Here is a 24,961-nt window from a genome sequence, read left to right on the forward strand (position 1 = left end):
TATGATATTTTGTGCTAAATAAGAATTATTTTGTAAGTAAATCTTTGTGTATTCGTTCATAGTTGTCAACTAAAACATTTTTTAACCGTAACTCCAACGTTACCTCTCAAGAAAATAGTGAACTATGCGTCGTTTCACTTTCGTAAAATACTTCTTTGCTTTCTTTTTAAAGACCCCCTATTCGTTTATTTAAATTATATCGATGACCTGAACGTTGTTGTTCTACTTGTTATAGGTCCGATCACTAACCTTTCTACCTTTACTTTTTTTTTACTTCCCCTTTCAGAGTTCAGAATTGGATTATTACGTTTCACTTAATATAGAATAGCGTGTAAAATGATAATACAGAGCTTTTAATTTTAACGATTTGATTTTGCGATCTTTTGCTGCTGATATAATAGATTGAAACGATCACATTATTTGCCTAACGACACGAAACTGTTCAAAATTAATTTTGACGTGTTACAGGGTGACATCAGGAAACACTCGGGCCGAGAGACTGGGCACCCCTTACAGTTATACTCAGCCTGAAGTTGTCTCTAAGATATGTCCTTGCATGACGAACAAAGTGCGTTGGAACACCGTAGTTTTGAAGTGGCAAACTAAGAGCGCAGTTGCAAGGGAACGTCCTTCAGAAGTTCAGGCAAAGCATTCTCCAGTATGTTCAAATATTATGCACCGTTAAAACGATCTAATACATGGTGTGGACAAATAAGGTAATCTCCAAAATTTAATGCTCAAATGTTCACTGAGAATCTCACCTGGTAACTTACCGAACAGGCAGTGTGTGGATTTTCAACAGCCCAGTGGTGGCTGTGCAAACTCTATTTCACATACAAGGTTATAGGTTCCCCATGTCAAAACGTTCCAAATTTCTCCTCTGCAATCTCCTTTGTAAAAATGTACATAGATTTGTAGAGTTAACAGTCTGTACAGGGGATGGTGCCAGAGGCACATGTACAATGGTAGAGAAAACTGTATGTACCATATTGCCACCCAAAGTTGAAGAAGTCACTGAAATGGGTGATACTGTAAGAGTCCGACAACCATGTGGTCGTCGTAGACATGGAGAAGAACACTGAAGAATATTGAGGCTATAGGCCCATGGTGCTCTGAGCAGCAGTGGCTGGTTGTCATAAAGCTACAGTGGTCAATATCCCTGCGAGATAGGCCGCACCGTAGGGCACTCACTAGTGGACTGCTTATATTACCCTTCTGACATAACAAGCATGCATTTTTTAATGTTTTTGTGGCATTATTTCTCAAAGATAGATCTAGAATGAATTTGTAATGCTGACTTCGAAAACGACTTTCATTTTGTTCCACAGCATGTTATTTTTCACAAAATAAGATCTTGTATTTTAAACATTTAGGTCACAGAAGCACATACTTTAAAATAAGATTTCTGTCAAAGATTCTATTTTTAAATTATTCTTTTACACTAAAAATAATACAAAAAGTTGTCTCAGATACAATCCAAGTACATTTAATTTTCAGCATTTCTCGATTTTCATTTCCTCACCAACTTTTTCACTTTTCCTACCCTTCTTCGACATTAGGCAATAGACATCCATCATACTTTCAATACTATTTTTCCCAGAAGCTCTCCTCCATCTCTCTAACGTTATGGTGGAAGCATTCTCCTTGCTTTTCACTAAATCTACCCAGATATTCATGGAATTAGTCAGTATGTGAGGGACGGAATTGGACTGTTAGATTCAAGTTACAGCGCCTGTTTTTGAGGGTTTCCAACATGTGGTTGACAATGTCATTGTAATCCATATACATTAATTCCTTAGAAATATTCCTGTGCCGGCCGAAGTAGCCGTGCGGTTAAAGGCGCTGCAGTCTGGAACCGCAAGACCGCTACGGTCGCAGGTTCGAATCCTGCCTCGGGCATGGATGTTTGTGATGTCCTTAGGTTAGTTAGGTTTAACTAGTTCTAAGTTCTAGGGGACTAATGACCTCAGCAGTTGAGTCCCATAGTGCTCAGAGCCATTTGAACCAATATTCCTGTAACACACTGGAAGGCAGTCAATGATTATTTTGTCTAATATGTATTGTATTAGTGATCGTTAATCAGTTTGTGGATTTGAGGACCAAAAAAAATTTGAGCTTTGAATTTTTGTTTATTAATGAGGGGAAATTTTCTATAGCCGCACTGGAAGCAGAAGACACCTGGAAGACGAGTCCTAACTACTTTCTGCGTGAAGCTGGTACACAGAGGTGGAACCAATACTTATTGTAGGTCGTAAGCCGTCAAATAAGAAATCTTTAGTCCCAGGAACAACGCTTCTTAGTCTTAGGAACAATGTTTTTGATTTTCCCAACTGTGTCATTCATTTATACATCAGCTGCTTTTAGTGTCTTAGGCTGCCGTCCTAATATATTTCCTCTAACAAAAAAAACGTAGACTTCATTTCATTATGAAAGAGAGAAATGTACATAATAGAAAAAAACTAAAAGCAGTCTTCACATCAATATGAAGAGTTACTTAAGACCACATTTATTTTTAGTCAAGTGATACATTGCAGGTTGGTGGTATTTTTATTGTAAATCTCAGACTTTAGCAGATTAAGAAACAAATATATAAATTTACACTTTTGTGCAATCTAGAAGTAAGAAACGAGGGATTGATAATTATGACTTTTTCACGTGTGAATAAGCCAACATCTGATGTAAGATAACTCTGTCTCTCGTTTGCTTCTCCAAGTTAATTTAGAAAGGTGGGTACTTACAGCGACTAATGACGTTATGGGTGTATGCGCGATCAACATTTTGGTATGTAAATGAAACATTGCAGTGATAGCTTTCACGGCTAGTTCAGTTAAAACTTTCGTGCTTTGAGACTGTGGTCGAAATACAAAACTATTTGCTGACGTGTCCTCCCAAACTGTGGATGACTATTTCAGAAAGAAAACAGACAAATGCATCCAAGGATCAAGGAGCCTCCATTTCATAAACACATTGTTGGCAGTATATATAGATAGCACCAGCTGAAAGTACGGTTAATTTTGACCGATGTCATCATTTTTATCTAAAACTAATCGATCGGTTACTCCTCTTCTGCATAATCGGCATTATGTTTCATTTGATTTAAGTGCCTCTACCTTTCTGTTGGAATTACCACTGTGTTTATAAATTTGTATCGCTAGGAATGTGTTTACCTAAATTGTTTATTTAAGCTCGTCGTCGTATAAACGGAGGTCACTACTCAATGTATCTTCGCATCAGGCTATTTGCTTATTAATGAGCACGAGTGAGACAAGGTCATAAAGATTTGGATCAAACTGATTTTTATTCGACTATAAATATCATTGACTTCGATTTTGTGTAAAAATGGAAACACTCACTATCAAACGGAATCAAGAATAGGACATTGCATATGGAAGAATTATATATACATCTCAGTAAGTAACTTATTTGCCTTTCTAGTATCCGTTACGTCATGGTAGTTTCTGGAAGAGTGTGAAGTTTCGATCCTTGCGATTCATTAAGCTACTGGGGCAAGCATCATGATAGTATACATTTATTATCTTTAGATACAAACTATGCTCGCCATTCCTTACAATAAAAGGTCCAAAAGAGCTGGTTCAGAATGTGAAACATAGACAAAAAGCATTATGTTGTAATAACATGGTCCTCTAAAATAAATGATAGTTCACGGCGGTAACACAGGGATGCTACAGGAGACATAGCTTCTTTTTCATTTATGGTGAATAGGGAGAGCGGCATAAATCTGTAGGCAACGAAACTATTCAGTCGAACTCAAGAAAACTATCATAAAAGGACTCAGAGATGGAAACGTATACTAGGGACCTACAGCTGCTCAATTACTACAAATTGACTAGAGAGAAAACAGACCGCTTGCAAGTAGGTCGGTGGTGAGATACTGAACTGGTGAAAAAGCACGCTATATTCTACAACTGGCAAACGAGGAGAAATTAACTGCACACCTCAGTACTCGTTCGGTTCATAAACATGCGTATGACAATATGTAGAATATCACTGGTTGTCTGAAGCCAACTACGGTCGCAGGTTAGAATCGTGCCACGGGCATGGATGTGTGTGATGTCCTTAGGTTAGTTAGGTTTAAGTAGTTTTAAGTTCTAGGGGACTGATGACCTCGGAAGTTAAGTCCCATAGTGCTCAGAGCCATTTGAACCATCTGAAAAGCAAGTTATTCTCTATAAACTACGTAGTATGAATCCAAGTTGTAAAGTGAGGATAGATTTTGGTGCATTATCTCTGCATTTTACTCAGTCATTTTCAGCCATCAAGTAATGTACGGAAAGGTGCGTTGCAGCTGGTGAACATCAGGCCGTTACGGGTGGTCACACTGCATCACGGAATCGTAACCGCTATACATATGATACAAGTGGAAATGATGTGGATTTTTTCTTTTTCCGACACTTGGGTATTGCGTCGAGTGTGGAAAGTTGAGTATATTCTTGAAACAGGCTTGTTGCACTACTGACAGCTAAAAGTGTGAATCTAACACAAATTACTAGCTTGAGTTGTTTCCATGGAGATGTGTACTTACGTATTCTATGCTACACGAGATATGAAGACTATTACCTGTTCCACTGAATTATACGGAAGTGTGTACTGTGCAAGTCCAATTGAAGCATTTTTAGAATTCAGTTAGTGTTAGCAATTCTTTCACGACCATTATTATACCTCTGAGAGTGACTCTTGCCTGAACACAAACAGACGCAATATTTACTTTTGTTATCAAATTTTTATGGAGGTTTTTGCTTTGGGAAATGTAGATCGGGTAGACTCCCTGACTTTTGTCAGATGAACACAGAAAACAGTGAATGGGAGCTGCACCAATTTTCCCCAGTCGAAACAACATGGGTGGTGAGGAGTTGCTGAACCAAACTGTGATGCGTCGATTCCGGAAACAAAGTGCCACTCAGTCAGATGGAAACGTTAAAGATGACCAACGAAACAGAAAAAGCAAACAAATTACGAGCACCGAAAAGGCTATGCCGACAGTGTTTTGAGATCAAAAGGGCATCCGGCTCTTTGACTAAATGCTTAGAGGAGAGACAATAAACGCAGGGACCTAATGTCAGGTCTCTCACCGACTAAAGCGTGCCGTTCGAAACAAAAGGGGTGGACTGTTGTGAAGCGGTTTTGTGCTTCTACATGATAACATTCGCTCACATTCTGCCTCGTTGACGAAAGAATTACTTTGGTAATTTAAATGGAAAATTTTTCAACATTCGCCTTATACTCCAACGGATTCCATATGTTCCTCAAACGAAGAAGTTTTAGGTGGCTGAAAGCACTATGAAAACGAAAACGAACGGAAAGAGGATGTTAGACATTGGTTCCAACAAATTTGTGGTAGTAAACAGAAGACACAGAAAAGCAACGAAAAAACAGAAGGGCGATAACACAGAAAGATAGCTAAGACATAAAAAATTGTGTAAACTGGGTTTTCTTTCACATCTTGACTAAAAATATCTGGAGAAACAAACGTAATTTACTTTTACAATGAGTCTGGTACAAAGAAATTCGAGAACATTCACAGATAGGCTTTTCTGGCGTACTGACGTTGCAAGGAAAAGCGGAAGCCTTTCTGAAGGTTCACTTACATCGACCGTTCATGCGCCGTTTTTACACCTTTCTGCTAAGTAGTAGGGCTGGGGTGATGAGAAATAAAATGTTGCTGAGCGATAGAATTAAGCTACAAATGGGGAATAAACCATATATTAATGTTTAGGAAAATAATTTTGGTACAATAACATGCCGCCACGCAGTAATTCGATTGGCTAAGAATCGAAGAACATGGCCACATTACTATGAGACTGACTATTTAATGGAAATTTGATTTTGACTGTTTATGTTTGCATTGTATCAGTACTGGAATGACGCTAAGATATCAGCTGCGGCGATACGAACTTATTATTACAATTAACTGAAATACTTACGACTTGGCCAGAGATTTCAAGGGGCAGTGCTTTTAACGTGCATCTTGAAGGCTATATGTGGGAGCCCGTTATTCAAGTACTTCACCATTTTCATCGATATTTTGAGAAAGTATGAGTGATGGTGTGGTTCTTCAATGATTCGGTGTAGTAGAAGGTTTTAATTGAAGTGGAACTGATGTAAATTTCTAAAACCTTCAGGCAGGAACCAGGAGCTTTTGTTCTTTTTTAATTTTTTTTTTTTTTACACAATCCTTCAGATGCATATTTAGGGCCACAGGGAGACAGATTAGTTAATTATCCGTTGCGTATATTAGCGGATTTTGGGTGTTAGGCCCCTGTGTGATGGGGTTATAACCTCATCCACAAATTTATACTCAGGTGACAAAAGTCATACCTTCTAATATAGTGTTGCAAATTCCTCTGCCCGGAGTAGCGCAGGAACTCGACGTGACATGGTCCCAACAAGTCGCTGGAAGTCTCTTGCACAAATACTGAGTGATGCTCACTCTATAGCTGTACATAATTGCGGAAGTGGTGCCGGTGCAGGATGTTAAGCACGAGCTGACCTCTCGGTTACGTTCCATAAATGTTCGATGAACTTCATTTATGGCGATCTGAGTGGCCAAATCAATAGTTCAAATTTATCAGAAAGTTCTTCAAACCAGTCACGAACAACTGTGGCCCGATGCCATGACATGGTTGATTGAGAACATGATGTCCATGATGGCAGCAAATGGTCTGCAGGCAGCCGAACGTAAGCATTTTCCAGTCTGGACCCAGTCCATTCCATGTAAACGCAGCCCACACTATTATGGAGCCACCATCAGCTTCCACAGTGTCTTGTTGACAACTACAGTCGATGTCTTCGTGGGGCCTTACTGTCAGCTCTTACCAATTGAAATCGGGGCGTATCTGACCAGATTACGATTTTAACGTTGTCTAGAGTCCAACCGATATGGTCACGAATCCAGGAAGGGCGCAGTAGGTGATAGGCTGTCCACAGAGGCACTCGCGCCGTTCGTCTGCTGCATAGCCCTTTTCGCCGCACTGCCCTAACAGCTGCGATCGTAGTACGTCCCACATTGACTTCTGCGGTTATTTCACGCAATACTGCTGACAGCTCTACGCAAGCGCCACTGCTCTCGGTCGTTTAGTGAAGGCCGTCGGCCACTATGTTGCATGTGCTGAGAGGTGATATCTCAAATTTGGTTTTCGCGGCACAATTTTCCCCTAAAAGTTCTGTAAGGGAGTTGTTCTTATCAGAATCGACAACAAACCAACATCGACAACGATAGTTTGTACAAGCCGACGTCGCAGGCTGAAGAAGAAGAGATAAAGTTTGAGGATAATGAAGGGGTAATACAGTACGTAAAGGGAGATGAAAATCTGTTAGTCATGGGGAACTGGACTGCAGTTGTAAGGGAAGGAGAAGACGAAAAGGTTACAGGACAACAGGTACTTGGGATAAGGAATGAGAGCGGACAAAGACTAATTGAGTTCTCCAATACATTTCGGCTACTAATATCGATTACTCTGTTCAAGAATCACAAGAAGAGGAGGTATACTTGTGAAGGGCTGGGTGATACGGGAAGGTTTTAGTTAGATTAGATCATGGTCAGACAGAGATTCCGAAATCAGGTATTTGACTGTAAGGTGCACCCAGTGGCAGATATAGACTCAGATCACAATGTAGTAGTGATGAAGAGTGGGTTGAAGTTTACGAGTGAGTCAGGAAAAATCAGTACACAAAGAAGTGGGATGTTGAAGTGCTAAGAAATGACGAGGTATGCTTCCGAGTTTCTAAGGCTATACATACAACATTAAGGAATAGCTCAGTAAGCAGTACAGGTGAAGAGGAATGGACATCTCTAAAAATGTAGTCACAGAAGTTAGAAGGAAAAACATAGGTACAAAGAAGGTAAGTGGGAAGAAACCGTGGGTAACAGAAGAAATACTTCAGTTGATAGATGAAAGAATGAAGTACAAAAATGTTCAGGGAAATTCAGGAATATCGAAATACAAGTCGCTTGGGAATGAAATAAATATGAAATGCAGATAAAATAAGATGTAATGGCTGCATTAAAAATGTGAATAAATCGAAAAAGAAATAAATCGTGGGAAGGATTGACTCGGAATATAGTCAAGTCAAAACAGGCTTCTCTGACATTAAAACCAAGGGTGCAACGGGAATTCCCCTGTTAAGTGCATAGAAGAGAGCGGATAGGTCGAAAGACAACATTGAAGGCCTCTATGAGGGGGAAGATTTGTAAGATGTGATAGAAGAAGAAACAAGAGTCAATTTAGAGGATATAGGGGATCCAGTATTTGAATCAGAATTTAAGAGCGATTTGGAGGATTTAAGATCAAATAAGGCAGAGGGTATAGATAACACTCCACTAGAATTTCTAAAACCAGTGGGGGAAGTGGCAACGAAACAACTTTGGACGTTGGTGTGTAAAACGGATGACTCTGGTGACATACGATCTGACTTTCGGAGAAATGTCATCCACACAATCCGAACACTGCAAGAGCTGACAACTGCGAGAGTTACCGCACAATCAGCTTAACAGCTCACGCATCCAAGTGTCTGACAAGAATAATATACATAAGAATGGAAAAGAAAACTGAGGATGTGTTAGATGAGAACTAGTTTGGCTTTAGGAAACGTAAAGGCATCAGTCAGACAATTCTGACGTTGTCGTTGATAATGAAAGTGAGATTAACGAAAAATCAAGACACGCTCGTAGGATTTGTTGAACTGGAAAAAGTGTTCTACAATATGAAATGGTGCAAGGTGTTCGAAATTCTGAGAAAAATAGGGGCAAGCCGTAGCGAGAGACGGGTAATATACAATATGTACAACAGACGAGAGGGAATAATAAGAATGGACAACCAAGAACGTAGTGCTCGAATTTCAATCTGTACTTCGAAGAAGCAATAATGGAAATAAATGAAAGGTTTAAGGTTTGGATTAACATTCAGGTTGAAAGGATGTCAGTGATAAGATTCACTGATGACATCACTGTACTCAGAAAAAGTGAAGGAAATCAGGACCAGCTGAATGGAGTGAACAGTCTAATGAGTACAAAATAGGGACTGAGAGTAAATCGAAGAAAGAGGAAAGTAATCAGTGAAAGCAGAAATGAGAACAGCGAGAAACTGAACACCGGTATTAATGGTCATGAAGTAGATGAAGTTAAGGAATTCTGATACCTAGGCAGCAAAATAACCAATGAAAAAAAAAAATGGTTCAAATGGCTCTGAGCGCTATGGGACTTAACATCTGAGGTCATCAGTCCCCTAGAACTTAGAACTACTTAAACCTAATCAACCTAAGGACATCGCACACATCCATGCCCGAGGCAGGATTCGAACCTGCGACCGTAGCGGTCGCGCGGTTCCAGACTGAGCGCCTAGAACCGCTCGGCCACACCGGCCGGCAAATAACCAATGACGGACGGAGCAAGGAGGACATCAAAAGCAGACTAGGCCTGGCATAGAGGACATTTCTGGACAAGCGAAGTCTAGTAGTATCAAACATAGACATTAATTTCAGAAAGAAATTTCTGCGAATGTGCGTCTGGAGCACAGCATTATATGGTAGTGAAACATGGAACAGAAGAGAATCGAAACTTTTAAGATGTAGAACTACAGACGAATGTTGAAACTTACGTGAGCTGATGAGGTAAGGAATGAAGAGGTTTGCGCAGAATCGGAGAGAAAAGAGATATGTGGAAAACACTGACAAGGAGAAGGAAGAGATTAATAGACCATTTGTTAAGACATTAGGGAATGGCGTCCATGGTACTAGAGCGAGCTCTAGAGGGTAAAAACTGTAGAGGTAGAAGACAGGGATTGCAATACGTGCAGCAAATAATTGAGAATGTAAGTTGCAGGTGGTACTCAGCGATGAAGAGGTTGGCAGGTGGCAGGAATCAGTGACGGGCTGCATCAAACCATGTGTCTAGCTCCAACAACCATTCCTCCTTCACAGTCTGCCAATTCCCGTTGTGCTGCCTTAATCAAGTTTTCACGTGAACTCTGCATTTGTACACATTGCACTGACTGCAAAAGCAGGTTCGTGATGAACACCAACCTGTTGATGCTACGCACTGATGTCCTTGATGCTAGTACTGTAGAGCAATGAGTCGCATGTCAACACAAGCACCGAAGTCAACATTACCTTCCTTCAATTGGGACAACTGGCGGTGAATTGTGGAAGTACAGTACATACTGACGAAAATAAAATGAGCTCTAAGATGGAAATTAAGCGTTTCCGGGCACATGTGCACATAAAATCTTTTCTTTATTTGTGTGTGAGAAATGTGTCCTGAAACTTTGGCCGTAACTTTTTGTAACACCCTGTATATTCATATTTCAGCGCTCAGGAACACATGGGACCGATATCGGCCGACACAAGATTCCAAATAATCCCAGCAAATAAAAGAAATGGCACCCCCTGATGGTGAAGCTGTTACTTTGAAACGTACTTTGGCACAGAGAAAACTATATAGAGCGATGGTAGACGTATTTCATTATTAAGATTTGGGTTTATCTGAGTGTGCTACAACGTAACCATCCAGCAGCGGATGTCAAAAATCTGATGATCATTAATCATACGATGTTGCTTGACATCTACAACTGCTACTAATTTTTTTTTCTTGGATGAATAAAACCGCTCCAGTTGTACGTGACTAATCCTTTGCGTGGATAAAATCCCACACATGCCCGCGTTTCAGGATGTAAGTCCCATCCTCAGGCGCTTTGTTGCGTAGGAGAAACTCGTACTAGTCATATCCAGCAAATTAATCAACTAGCGTCCCTCAAGCCCACGGGGTTTTGCAAGCTACTTGACAGATTTACTGGATTTTTTCCGCGGCTGTTACAACTTTCTCGTACGCAGTCTAGGTCCTGAAGATGGAATACACATCCTGAAACCCAGGTCGTGTGAATGATTTTGTGTAAATGAAGAAATAGTCAGTACTACTGGAGCGGATTTATTCATTAAGAAAAATCAGCGGTCGTGTAACGACGTTGAGAGTCATCGTGCTTATCCAGCGCTCTACCGATGACGTCGCGGAGCGCACAAATTCGCAGTTTTGGTCAGCAACCCGCGAACCGGCCGCTGGCGTTGCCTCCCAGCGGACTGCAGCCGCTTGACAAATGGCAGCAGACTGCGCCGGGGTTTTGCGACACTGCAGGCGCCGCGGCTCAGGAATAAATCAGCAGGGCGGCGCAGCGGGCCGCGTCCCTCGCTGGCTGATTGTTTAAATTAATCTGCCGCAGCCGGCGGCGCGTCACGCCGACACACCGCTAATGGCTCCATCCGTCTGCTGTCTGGCTGATACCTGTCTCTCGTTAGCTGGCGAGCAGCCGGCAGTGTCTGAGGTTCAGCGTCAGAACTTGGTGCTAGTATCTCAGCAGTAAAGCAGACGGACGCTGACTGCGGTGCAACAATACGAGAAGGAGCGCTGTGTTTAAACTTATTAACTGTTGTAAGCGGATGGAAACAAGAGTGAGTGTTCATTGCAACAAGCATCCTGCGTGGAGACTCCTCTGCATTACTAAAAATTACACGCGCCTGTTCACATATGTGCTACGGATGTAGATCATGCGAGGGTCATAGTTGAACTCTACCGCACTGTCACAGACCACAGATAGATCTCATTGTCCTCCTGGCGTCTTCTACAGATGTCATGGCGCAGAAGCAGCACTCAAGTCGTAGGTACGTATTACATGATATAAGGCGGTAAGAAAGTGTAGAGTAAATGAAGCCGAGCGGTTCTAGGCGCTTTAGTCTGGAACCGCGTGACCGCTACGGTCGCAGGTTCGAATCCTGCCTCGGGCATGGATGTGTGTGGTGTCCTTAGGTTAGTTAGGTTTAAGTAGTTCTAAGTTCTACGGGACTGATGACCTCCGCTGTTAAGTCCCATAGTGCTCAGAGCCACTTGAACCATTTTTTTTGAGTAAATGAACTAAGGCAAACAATACAGCTAAATAAGCTGCAAGGAATTCCAACGGTTTGTTACACAATTAACGTAAGAGTCAAAGCCGCAAACTGATAACAAATGAAATAATCAACATTCAACTAAAATATAACAACAACAAAGTCAAGTTCATAACAGTAAGGATGTACGTGAACTCCTTTACATGATGTAGACGGTCCAGTAACATGAATGTAACATTGTGTCAAAAGCCTGAGTAAGCACCTTTTGCATTGCAGACATGCAGGAAGAGAGTCAGTAACGATCTGGCGGGTACTGTCAGGGACGTGGAGCGAAGCCGACTCCAGTGGCGTGGCCAGTGCACTAGGCCTCACGGTTCAGGATCTACAGTCCGAACAGCGCGATCGAGGTGGTCCGAAAGATTTTCGATTGGGTTTAAACCCATGAGTTGGTTGCCAGAGGAGTACGATAAACTCGTCCTGGAGCTCTTTGAACCACGTACGTACATTGCCAGCTGTGTGACACGTTGCTTTGTCCTGCTGACAGACGTCATTGTGCCAAGGGAAACCAAACTGCATGTAAGGTTGCATATCTTCAAGGATATATGAAGACTATTGTTGACCTTTTACGCCTCGCATAATAATGGGATAACCCAGCGGACACCACTAAAACATTCCTCACACAATAACACCACAGCCGGCCGAAGTGGCCGTGCGGTTAAAGGCGCTGCAGTCTGGAACCGCAAGACCGCTACGGTCGCAGGTTCGAATCCTGCCTCGGGCATGGATGTTTGTGATGTCCTTAGGTTAGTTAGGTTTAACTAGTTCTAAGTTCAAGGGGACTAATGACCTCAGCAGTTGAGTCCCATAGTGCTCAGAGCCATTTGAACCATTAAAACCAATAACACCACCTTCTCTGGCTTAAAACCTTCCAGCGATAGTTGCGAGGAGGTGCAAGCCAAAGGCCATCTCTCAGAGCCTAAAACGTGACTCTTTTATCAACATTGTGTTCATGCCCACTCCCAGCATTGGGTTGCATATTGCAGCGTCCATCGCCGATGAAAGTCAGTCATCATTGCTGCAGCCGGCCGGGGTGGCCGTGTGGTTCTGGGCGCTGCAGTCTGGAACCGAGCGACCGCTACGGTCGCAGGTTCGAATCCTGCCTCGGGCATGGATGTGTGTGATGTCCTTAGGTTAGTTAGGTTTTATTAGTTCTAAGTTCTAGGCGACTGATGACCTCAGAAGTTAAGTCGCGTTGTGCTCAGAGCCATTTGAACCATTTGATCCACCATTGCTGCATCAACCAGGCGCCTGCTGCAGAGGGCCATACACAGCAACACCCGTTGAACGGTACCTGACAAGGCACTGTTGATAGCCTTTTGAATCTTCTCGGTGGTCGGTTGCTTAACAGCTCAACGTCTGTTTGCCCGTACACACGTCTAAACTCGCCACTCACTCCTGTCATCTATGGCCAGTGGTGCACGACAGTTGGCTCGGCTTCTCTTGCGAATAGCGCCCCTTTTGCCACGTATGGTAATCCTTAGCCACGACGGCACGCCAACTGTTTACAGACTTACCGGCTCGGAAATGTTTCCACCCTTGGCTCGAAATCGAATGATCATGTCTTTTCGTATGTGAAACGACTATCTCCGTTTCCGCATTATGACAACGACTAAACTGTCCTCCACGTCCGACGACTCACTTTATATAGCCTCCATTGCTAAAGATGCCACCCTGAGAGTGACTTTTGCACGTTGACCCTAAATATAGGTTATGGTCACATTCATGCAACTGTGTCGTGAAGAATTACATATGAAAATAAACTTACTATTTTCTCTCCACTCCATTTTACTTTAGAGAATTACACTGACTGTGGAATGAAACGAAATGAGCATATGGCATTGTTGGCCGGGAGGCCCCATTCGGGGAAGCTCGGCCGGCAAGTGCAAATCTTAGTTCAGTCGACACCACATTGGGCGACTTGCTTGCTGGTGATGAAATGATTATGAGTACAACACAATACCCAGTCCAGGAGCGGAGAAAATATCCTAGCCGGCCGGGAATCGAAATTGGGACTGCTCCATGGGAGGCAAGCACGTTACCACTCAGCTAAGTGTTAAACGCGCGATCTTCCTCCTACAATCGTACCGTGCAGCAGCTCTATCGCAGCACACTCAACCATCTTGACTTCTCCTTAACAGCTGAAATGGCTAGCCAGAAGCAATTAGTGCAGTTCATATTGCTGGGGCGAGCTGAAGAAGCACGAAGTGCCTCGACTCCATTTCTCAATACCAAATTTATAAAAGAGTACGGGTCACGAAGTGGTAGTGATGTTCAGACCCAATGGGGCACTGTTAACTGGGACGTTCCCCAAGGGTCGGTGCTGGGGCCACTGCTGTTTCTTATTTATATAAATGATATGCCTTCTAGTATTACAGGTGATTCAAAAACATTTCTGTATGCTGGTGACACCAGCTTGGTAGTGAAGGATCTTGTGTGTAATGTTGAAACATTATCAAATAATGTAGTTCATGAAATAAGTTCGTGGCTTGTGGATAATAATTTGATGCTAAATCACAATAAGATTCGGTTTTTACAGTTTCTAATTCACAATTCAACGAGAACCGATATTTTGATCACACAGAATGGGCGTATTATAAGCGAGACGGAACAGTTCAAGTTCCTAGGCGTTCGGATGGATAGTACGCTGTTGTGGAAAGCCCATGTCCAGGATCTTGTTCAGAAACTAAATGCTGCTTTATTTACCATTAGAATAGTATCTGAAATAAGTGACAGTTCAACACGAAAAGTAGTCCACTTCGCATATTTTCATATGCTTATGTCATATGGTATTATTTTTTGGGGGAATTCTTCTGATTCAAAAAGGGTATTTTTAGCTCAAATACGGGCTGTTCGAGCTATATGTGGTGTAAGTTCGAGAACCTCTTGTCGACCCCTATTCAATAGTCTGGGAATTCTGACAATGCCAGCACAGTATATATTTTCTTTAATGTCGTTTGTTGTTAGCAATATTAGCTTATTCCCAAGTGTTAGCAGCTTTCACTCAGTTAATACTAGGCAGAAATCAAATCTGCATGTGGAATGCACTTCCTTAACTGTTGTGCAGAAAGGAGTGCACTATTCTGCTGCATCCATTTTCAATAAGCTACCACAAGAACTCAAAAATCTTAGTAGTAGCCCAAACGCTTTTAAGTCTAAACTGAAAAGTTTCCTCACGGCTCACTCCTTCTATTCTGTTGAGGAGCTCCTGGAAGAGCTGAAAAATTAAGCAAATTCCAGTGTTACATTGTTGATTTTCTTTATTTACACTTGCGAATTGTCGCCTGAATAATTTTCTTGTATTTCATTTTATCTGTTTGTACTATCGTGTTGTAATTTCATGTATTGACTCGTTCCATGACCATGGAGACTTCTCCTTAATTTGGTCCCACGAACAATAAATAAATAAATAAAGGAACCTCGTTATTGTGCATGACAGCTTCCTATTCACGTTAACTCTGCTGTCAATAGTATCTACATTCCATATTAAACAAATATTAATAAATGAAACTATGCTAGGGTCTCACTTCACCTCTTACATCATTCACCAGCTAAAATTTAGTCTCTAGATTATAAAGACAGGTTTACGAGTGAATATTACGACTTCCGGAGCCAGAAACGTTACAAGGTTAAGGTCCTGCACTAGTCTTCAGAGTTATGAGGCAGACACAGGTGCCGTAAACCAGGTACATACGGCAAGAGAAGATCCCTGACCCAGTTGGCTTGGCGCGCCTGCGCCAATCATAATCTCTCACGTAATGCGATTTGCTTATTTTTCTCTAAAATTCTCAGTGATGCCACTGTTGTAGGCAACAGCACTGCCAGCTGTCAGTATTGTCAGGGATTTTCTTTCGTCATACGATGAGTTGAGTAAAAATGATAGCGTGCGAGGAAAATGCAGAGATGAGCCACAACATTAGGACCACCTGCTTGCTAGCGAGTTGGTTCACCTTCAGAAAACAGTCCTGAAGCAATGCCGCGCGAAAAGTATCGATAAGTCTTTTATAGGTTTCCAGAGGTGTGTTCTGCGAGCTAACATTCCAAAGCTGTTCGGTCTCACATGCGGTTCCCCTTCATCGAAATGACTTGGCTCAAACTTGTCTAGGGGTTGAACCGCACGTGTCGCATTACACGCCCTATATTAGACAACTGTGACCCTTTGGTTAAATTGCCTGACTAATGGCAAGTTTGCGAAATACAAAGTTAATATAAGATATAATAACACTAATAATAAAATCGGGAACTAAATTAACAAGCCGTAACTGACGTAGGCCACTCAGCTGCGTTTTGGTTAGAATAATGTTTATTCAGAAAGCAAACTAACAGCAAAGTGGTCGTATTTAGAGTTACTGTAATACTCGATTGCATATCCATTTGACATATTTCACAATCTCTTCGCGAAACGCAAGTCTGACACTCCACCTCGTCATTTACACGAAAAGTTTGAGTTTATACCAGGCGTTCGGCTGCTCACCGCTCAGAGACTAAGTCCTGCGATACCACACAACGCGAAATTTTCTTAGTCGTTTCACTTCCTTGCTGCATAAGACTGACCCTCCATTTTCGCGTCTTAATCTGAACTCTACCCTTTGGTGTCTCCAGCTGAAATGTCCCTGTGCTCGTCCCCGGCCCCGATTCTCACGCGCCGAATATCGTTCAACTGAGTAGGGCAGTTTCCTTTCCTGAAGCCGTCCATCTGATTGGCTACAGCTTTTTCCGCATTATTTTACGTTTTAACATATTTAAATAATCAAAGCTTGGCCACTTTCACGCTCTAAATTAAGTAACAATAATATCCGTTACATAATAAATGTTAAATTCCTTAACATAAAACAATACAATTTCCTTCTTAACTTTGAATGTCACGGGCAGTAGCCTTGCACCAATGTGGTTTCTGATAAATAAAGAACAAAAGTAACTATCATGCAGTAAACTTTACAACAAATATTCTATTACCTTACCTAATGATTCAATAAGGTGTCATGCTGCCATCGTTCAACGTGTTTTGCGTGGAGCAAATGATGATCTGATGCTTTTCACCATGAAAATTTATGGAGGATGGCAGATGAAAAATTACTATGGCTGGATTCACTGCATTACTACACAATTAGTTTCCATAAATGTTTCCCTTTATGACCGATCTTAGGTCCGCCATATTTAACACTGCTACATCTCCTTGCCCAGACATGGCTTCTGCTGGGTTTCCGTATGACGTGGGTTCTCGTGTCTCAGTCACACACTACAGCGCTTAGGCCTCAATGGACAATAGACTTGTGTGAGTTTCCCCATCTCGTGGTGAATCTGCGTCCTTTGTGGCACACGATCATCAACGACAGGGTTCGTTTCACAATTCCTGTAGGCTCTTTCGGGCATATATTTAAATGAGAGCGCAATGCTCGTTAACTCACAATTCCAGTGGATGGCTGTGCAGAGATCAAGTGATTCCTGTAAAATAGGATTTTTCTTTTTTCCCATTACAGCCAGAATTCGAGTATAATGGTCTACTCACCTATTGTGGCGCTGGTTTTAGGATTAAGCGGTCAGGAGGGCAGCGATCATCGACCCTGGTGCCGTGGTAGCGCCGGCGGACACGCGACCTGGAAGCAATCAGTGGCTGTGTTGTCCGGCCAATCAGAGGATACGGAGCCCATCGGCGTGACAGCCGAGGAGATCCAGCAGCAGACGGCGATCCCGCGAGCCGCCCCAGGGACACGTGCGTCCCCTGGGACGTGGGGGTGGAGGGGCGAGGGTGGCGGCGGCGGCGGCGTGCTCAGCGTCTGCTAACAGCTGACCCGGCAGTCTCCAAGGAGCCGCTCCGCCTCCTGACGCAAGCTGAGGCCCATTTGCAGAGCGAGGAGTCAACTACCTAACTTTCGCTCACCAATGCAGCCTCACTAAGTCAGCTCAATAAAATCAGGGAAATACATAAGAGCACAAACTTTGTGTGACAGGTCGTCTAAATAATGCACCACCTCATATCGTTCACGTTTTACTCTATATGCTTGTTTATTACCGACACCTAAGAGCAACTGAAGCTCAATAAAAAATAAAAATAAGAAACGAAGAAAATTACAAAACATTTTCGGTAGTATACACAAATCAAAGACACATTACATAAGAGGGCTTGACATTAAGGTGATGAACTCTTGTATTGACTAAATAAGTTGAGGCACTAGGAAACAATTTAACGTAAGTATGGAAATCTGTAGTTTATCAGTCACATTTTTCCTTTCTGCAAGTAATCCATGGAAAATGAAAACTGATGAATTGTGTACATCTTTCTCTACAAAGCTTAAGGAAGTGCTACGCAAGGACAAATAGATTTTCTGTCGAATGTCGATGTGAGCGCTGTAAATCATATTTGATAATTCTATGTCATTAATTCTAATCTAGCTAAGTAACTCATGTGCAGGCATGACGAAGATGGAATCACATACCCTTCAACAATAACATGAATTAAGTGGGCAAGCTGACTGCTATTTCCTGGGTTAAGAATATTTTTGGTAAATGCAGGCACTTACCGGAAAATATAACGCAATAATTAACAGAATATATAACGTGTCACCGTTCAGTGTCAGTTTCACTGGGTATTATTCTTAATAGTGAATATAATAACATCAAGATTCTTCTAAATCTCCTGTATGTGTCAATTCAAAACACTCCTTTTCAAAAAAATGGCTCTGAGCACTATGGGACTCAACTTCTGAGGTCATTAGTCCCATAGAACTTAGAACTAGTTAAACCTAACTAACCTAAGGACATCACACACATCCATGCCCGAGGCAGGATTCGAACCTGCGACCGTAGCGGTCCCGCGGTTCCAGACTGCAGCGCCTTTAACCGCACGGCCACTTCGGCCGGCCACTCCTTTTCAACTAGATTCAAGTCTAAAACTTGAGTCATCGACAAGATAGACTATTTCATTACTGTGATAATACTTTGATTGTCAGAGAGTTACAAAACAGAAGCTGTATGTACCGTACTTTCTGCCAAATAACAGTCGGTTCTCAGCAACCCACCAGCGGATGTCACCTTCATAGATGGATAATTTGTTGCAGTGTTGTGGAAAGCATAGGTTGCCACAGAATATTTATTAGTATCGAATTTTGGTGCTCCATAGGTTGACAGAGAGCTTCAAACAACCTAGGACAGCTTTAATGGTACTGCTCCTCTTCTGGAAATGTACTTCATTAGCTGTGAAGTAACAAGACACTTCTCGCACACAGGAGGATGAAGCGTCTTACTGGATTTGGCAGTAGGGAGAGGCTGAATACCAATATGTATACGACAATGGCCATTAACACTTACGTGTTATTTCAGCTTTCAGTCCATAGATTTTCAGTTCTTTAGACTATTTAGACTAGACACTCTCGTGCTAGTATTATCAAACTTGCACAACTGTTGGAACGTAATTAGGAACCTAATTCCACTTTAACCGTACCGTATCCAAGCCATGGTCTCCCAAAATTACTTTTATGCTCCATTATTGAATTAACCACTACTTCACGTCGTCTGATGTTTTCTACATATCTATTCCTCCCTTAGTCGAGCTCTGCCAGATCCGATTAAGGATCTCTTCATTATTATCAAACTCATTCGAGACTGCGATTTATTTTGACACCAGCTGTATTAAATATCGAAATGTTATCAATTCGTGACACATCAGAATGTTTGATGGATCTGGTCCAACCGGGATTCTCCCTTATGTCGAGTGCTCGCTGTATCCATTTCAACTATCTACGCATGTTTCCCAAATAGATCGAAGCCTCCGTATCCCACATTGTTCAAGCTGCTGTCAGTTGCAATATTACTTGGATTATCGCAGAAGGGTTAATGAGACAAACGTGTTCTACTTAGTCGTATTACTGAAATTTATTCGAAGGTGTGAATTCTTTTGAAATGAGCTGTGTTATATATGGAGGTATTACTTACTGGTGACACCTGGATTCGAACCCGGATACATGCATGAATGTCTGAAGGGACTCAGACTCCTTAAAATAATCGCTATATTAGTTATCGTAACTGTCCACCTGTTCTTCAACAGTCTTCTGTAACATCACATTTACAATGCTTCTAGTCTCTCCTGCTTAACGCGCACGTTACCTCCGTGCCTGACTACGCTCCAGAGTAATACTTCTTAAAAAATAACCAAATAAATTCTAACAATTACATTTGTATTCAAAGCTAATAAATTTATCTTTAGTAGTAAAACTTTTATCACTATTGCCTTTCTGCATTTCATGTCCTCTTTACTTCTATCTTCGTCGGTTATTTTGGTTTCTGTTGCCAAGCTTATCTGCACGTTTGTTTTTTACCAAGCAGTGTATTTCGAATATCTCAATGCAATTTCGTGATTTAGTTTAATATTTGTTTTTGCGTAATGTTATATCGAATGAATAGCTTTATTTAGTATCGAAATACAATTTTTTAATTTATTAAAAGTATTTAAACGGAAAATAGATGAAAAGTGCAGTAAATTCAGTATTGGACAATTGTAAAATCAGAATATTTTATTTTTGCTATAATTAATTTGAATGGTAGTTGGCCTCAAAATAACGTTCCTGTGAATTTTAGCGGGACATGGATTGCACAATAACGATTTCTGTCTAGGTTAGAAACAGGTTTCTAGCACATTATACCACAGTCTCTTGTTTTCCTTTCTTCTTCCCTCTCACAGTCTTGGCTTTGCTGAGGTATCGTCGATTTTGAACAGTGGCGTTGGATCATTACTCTCAGAAATCCCGTACCACAAGCTCTCAATGCTTATTCTTCACTCTAATGTAAACCGTTGGTGTTTCTAGTCCTTTCCTCGATTTTACCTTGTTTGATGGAAATGCCAACTCATGTTGAGCTCCCGTAGGCTCCCAATATTATCTCGCCACTCAGGAAATATTTGTGTCTACAGAGTATATGCATTCAGTGGAGCAGTATCCTACCATCTCCATTAAATGTCTTAGTGGCCCTCACCTGGGCTTCATCCCATATAGTTCAAAAACCATATAGTTAAAGAATATTCAAACCTTTATTGACCACGATATTTCAGCAAGTTTTCGTTTCTTCCAGTGCAGAAATTGGAATTTCTTCTGAATTAAGGTCCCCAGCTGAAGTACCGGTGAATAACCCTACATTATAGCATGACCGCGGTCCTCTTACTCTTTTACAGATGCTTTACTGTGTGAAATGGTAGCAGTCTCATTGGAAGCAGGGCTTGAAATATCAAAGTAAACCTTCTTTGGAGATTAATACGTGCAGCATGCAAAAATACTGTTGTGTGGACCTGGGGGGGGGGGGGGGGGGGGGGTTAGGGAAAGGAGGGGCTGTCAGGCAGGTGTACTGCAGTACTGCCGGTATGTCTGTACTATGCAGGGTGCTGGAACTGTCCCTTCCTGTTGCTCGTTAATGGCTTGACAAGTAAGCGACAGAGTAAAGATTTGGTAATCTACGTTGACAATGTTTTTGTTTTAGGTTTACATCCATGAAGATTGCAACACAACACCGAAACCACAGTCACAAAAAGAAAACACTGTAATTTCCCATAAATTACCTGACAAGCTTACAAAGTAATATAGCCCACTCTCCTCTCTTCTTGCCAAATGCATGTGATGTCAGCGGACAGCTTAGGAAGCAAGGTCGCTGACAAGTTGAGTCTCATTGACGTGTTCAGACTTGTCTATGTCTCATTTCTCATGCTGCAGATACGTGGACCAAACATTTATCAGACTTCATTCAGGATCTGGAATGGGGGTGGTAGTGAGGGGGAGTTGTACATCAGTGGTCTTCCAAGAAGAATTAAAGAAGGGTAAGTCTGCAGTGTTAACCCTTAACTGCTCTAGTGGGGTCCCAGAGAGCCCCAGACGATAGAATACAATACATAGTACGCGAACGGAACAACAGATGGCACCTGTGATCTTGGTAATTCTCAGTGAAGAGCTGCCTTTTAACGCGGAGTGTTGAATGCAGTGTTTCCAGTATTATTGTGTGAGATAAAGAAAAGGATGTCTCAGAATTCCCCACCAGAGTATTAACGTAAGTTGTTTTGACTATCTCAATTAGTGTTTTACGCGACTGAAATCTTAAAGTACTTCGAAAAGAGCACACTTTCCATGATAAAGTTAATTGTTAAGGTTATGTGAGTATGAATGCATTATTTTTCAGAATGGCATCATCGAAGGTATTAACAGATGGGGAGTAGGAAAGAATAGTGAATGATCCTGCGTTTTTGCAATCTGATGAGGAAACCACTGCAGATGAGGATGAATTTATACTAAGTTATCATGATTCCACCTCTGAAGCTACATCAGAAAGTAGTTGTGAAGAATCAGATGAAGAGGCGTGTATTAGACCTTCCGCTGACAAATATTTTTTTGGAAAAGAGCAGTGCTGCAACTGGTCAAATGAAGCTCCTCCTACAGCTCGTACCCATCCTCACAATTTAGTTTTTCATCTTCCAGATGGTAAACGTGAAGTAAAAACGATTGATTCAATCGACATATTATCTGCTTGGGAATTGTTCTTTAGTGAAAATTTATTGCAACTAATACTCACCAATCCAAATGTCAAGATACATGACATGTCAAACAAATACAGAGCTCCTAAGCCAGCGTTCATAAAGCCGCTAGGTATAATAGAACTGAGATCATTTCTGGGTCTGCTTTATTTATCTGGAGTAATGAAACCCAATCACGAAAACGTTGTTGGACTTTTTGCTAATGATGGAACTGGTCGTGATGTGTTTCGAGCCACTATGAGCGTTCAGAGATTTTTATTCATTTTGTCTTCTTTGCGATTCGATTGTGCTGCTACAAGAGATGCTAGGAAGGCTGACAGACTTGCAGCTATTAGAGATGTGTGGGAACTCTTCATAGACAAATGTGAAAAGTATTATACTCCAGGAGCGTACGTGACAATCGATGAAATGTTAGAACCCTTTCGTGGTAGGTGCAAATTTCGCATGTATATGCCCAAGAAGCCAGCCAAATACGGCCTCAAAGTTATGTGCCTTTTTGACTAACGAACATTCTATTTATGCAATGCATTTGTTTACACAGGAAAAGGGACAAATAAATGTACCTTATCAATCCCAACACAGGATATTTTGAAATTAATAACACCAATTGAGGGAAGCAATAGACATGTGACATTAGACAATTGGTTCATGTCACTTCAACTCTGTGATCGACTAGAAGCCAAAAAGTTGACTGTCTTAGGCACTCTAAAGCAAAATAAACCGCAGATCTCAGAAGAATTCAAACCAAACAGAAAGTGCCCAGTTGAATCTGCATTATTTGGGCATAACGAAGGAAAGATAATTTGTTCTTATGTCCCTCGGAAAGGTCGAGCTGTTGTGTTGCTTTCATCTATGCATCACGATCAGAAAATTAGTACTCAACAGAAAAAACCTGATATGATCATTGATTACAATGCCACAAAAGGAGGAGTGGACGCACTGGGCCAAATGTGCGCCAACTACTCGTTATTACGGCGAACACGCAGATGGGCAATGTCTGTATTTTGTGCCATTCTAAACATAGTAGGAGTCAATGCTGCTGTCTTGCTTCAGTGCACCAAGCAACTTGATAAAACAAACGATTTAAAAAGAAGAGAATTGCTACAAAAGCTTGGAATGGATTTAGTAGAGCCCCATACACAACGTCGAGATGTCCGGCCCCTTTCTCGTGAACTGAGAGACGTTGTTGTTAAACTTGGCGGTACTCCTCTTACCTCAACATCTTCAGACCCAGAACCCATGAGGAAAGCAAGATGCTACATGTGTGCAAGAAATGTGGACAAGAAAACCAAAATAGTGTGTGAAAAATGCTCAAAACATGTTTGCCCCAACCACAGATTTTCAGTGTGCCAAAATTGTTTGTAATCATATCTCAAATACCGGCATGTAAAAATGTTTATAATATTCAGAGATAAAAGTGCAATTCAAAATAAAATTTCCTTAAATTACAGTTTAGTTTTTCTTATTGGGGTTCTCCGAGACCCCATTAGAGTATTAGTGTATGAGCATTTCACTAGAGTAGTTAAAGGTTAAATAAGGATATTTGTAGTGTATATAAAAGTTATCGGTGCACTAAATTCTCCATGTGCGTTGCGTGAGATATTGCAGCACCTCTGTGCAAAAGACTGTTACCTTATGGACATGAAAACAATGAAAGATTTGGCTGAGATTTTTAATTAAATGTGTATGTGTAAGTAAACTATCCAAACAGGCCATGAAGACCCAGCTGTACCGACCGGCCGCCGTGTCATCCTCAGACCACAGGTGTCACTGGATGCGGATATGGCGGAGCATGCGGTCCACACCGCTCTCCCGGCCGTATGTCGGTTTACTAGACAGAAGCCGCTACTTCCCAATCAAGTAGCTTCTCAGTTTGCCTCACAAGGGCTGAGTGCACTCCACTTGCAAACAGCACTCGCCAGACAGGTTGGACACCCATCTAAGTGCTAGCCCAGCCCGACAGCGCTCAACTTCGGTGGTCTGAGGGAAACTGTTGTTACCACTGCGGCAAGGCCGTTGGCATATGTGTGAGTACCTAACACCAAATCATAGCCTTGAGCCAGAAGACGACCAACGAATCAGGAATGTGATTTATGAACAACGATAAGATAGTTGGAATAGACAGTGTAATATAGATGAGTTACAATAATTGTAGAATAAAGGTACTGTAACTTTTCTGAATAATGTAGTGAATATTGTGAACTGTAACTGTACTGAACTGAACAAGTGTCTTTCATTTAACGTGTGACCGTTTGCAACCATCAACGATGCATGTGGAATACTTACATAAGGTTATCTCATAAGGTTATCTGATAAAATGAGTCACAAAAATTTCTGAAATATTGCATTACTGCATCTAAATAAACCCTTACAGAAATTATTAGGAAATCTAAAACTGTATACCGAAAAACATGTCCTGTAAAATTTTCTATTGTGCAGTGCAGTGAATGGTGCTACGATCCGTGAGCTCACAATATGTAACATGAAGTTTAATCACACAAAAACTTA

The sequence above is a fragment of the Schistocerca americana genome, chromosome 8 (genome assembly GCF_021461395.2).
Source record: "Schistocerca americana isolate TAMUIC-IGC-003095 chromosome 8, iqSchAmer2.1, whole genome shotgun sequence".
NCBI classification, from domain to species: Eukaryota; Metazoa; Arthropoda; class Insecta; order Orthoptera; family Acrididae; genus Schistocerca; species Schistocerca americana.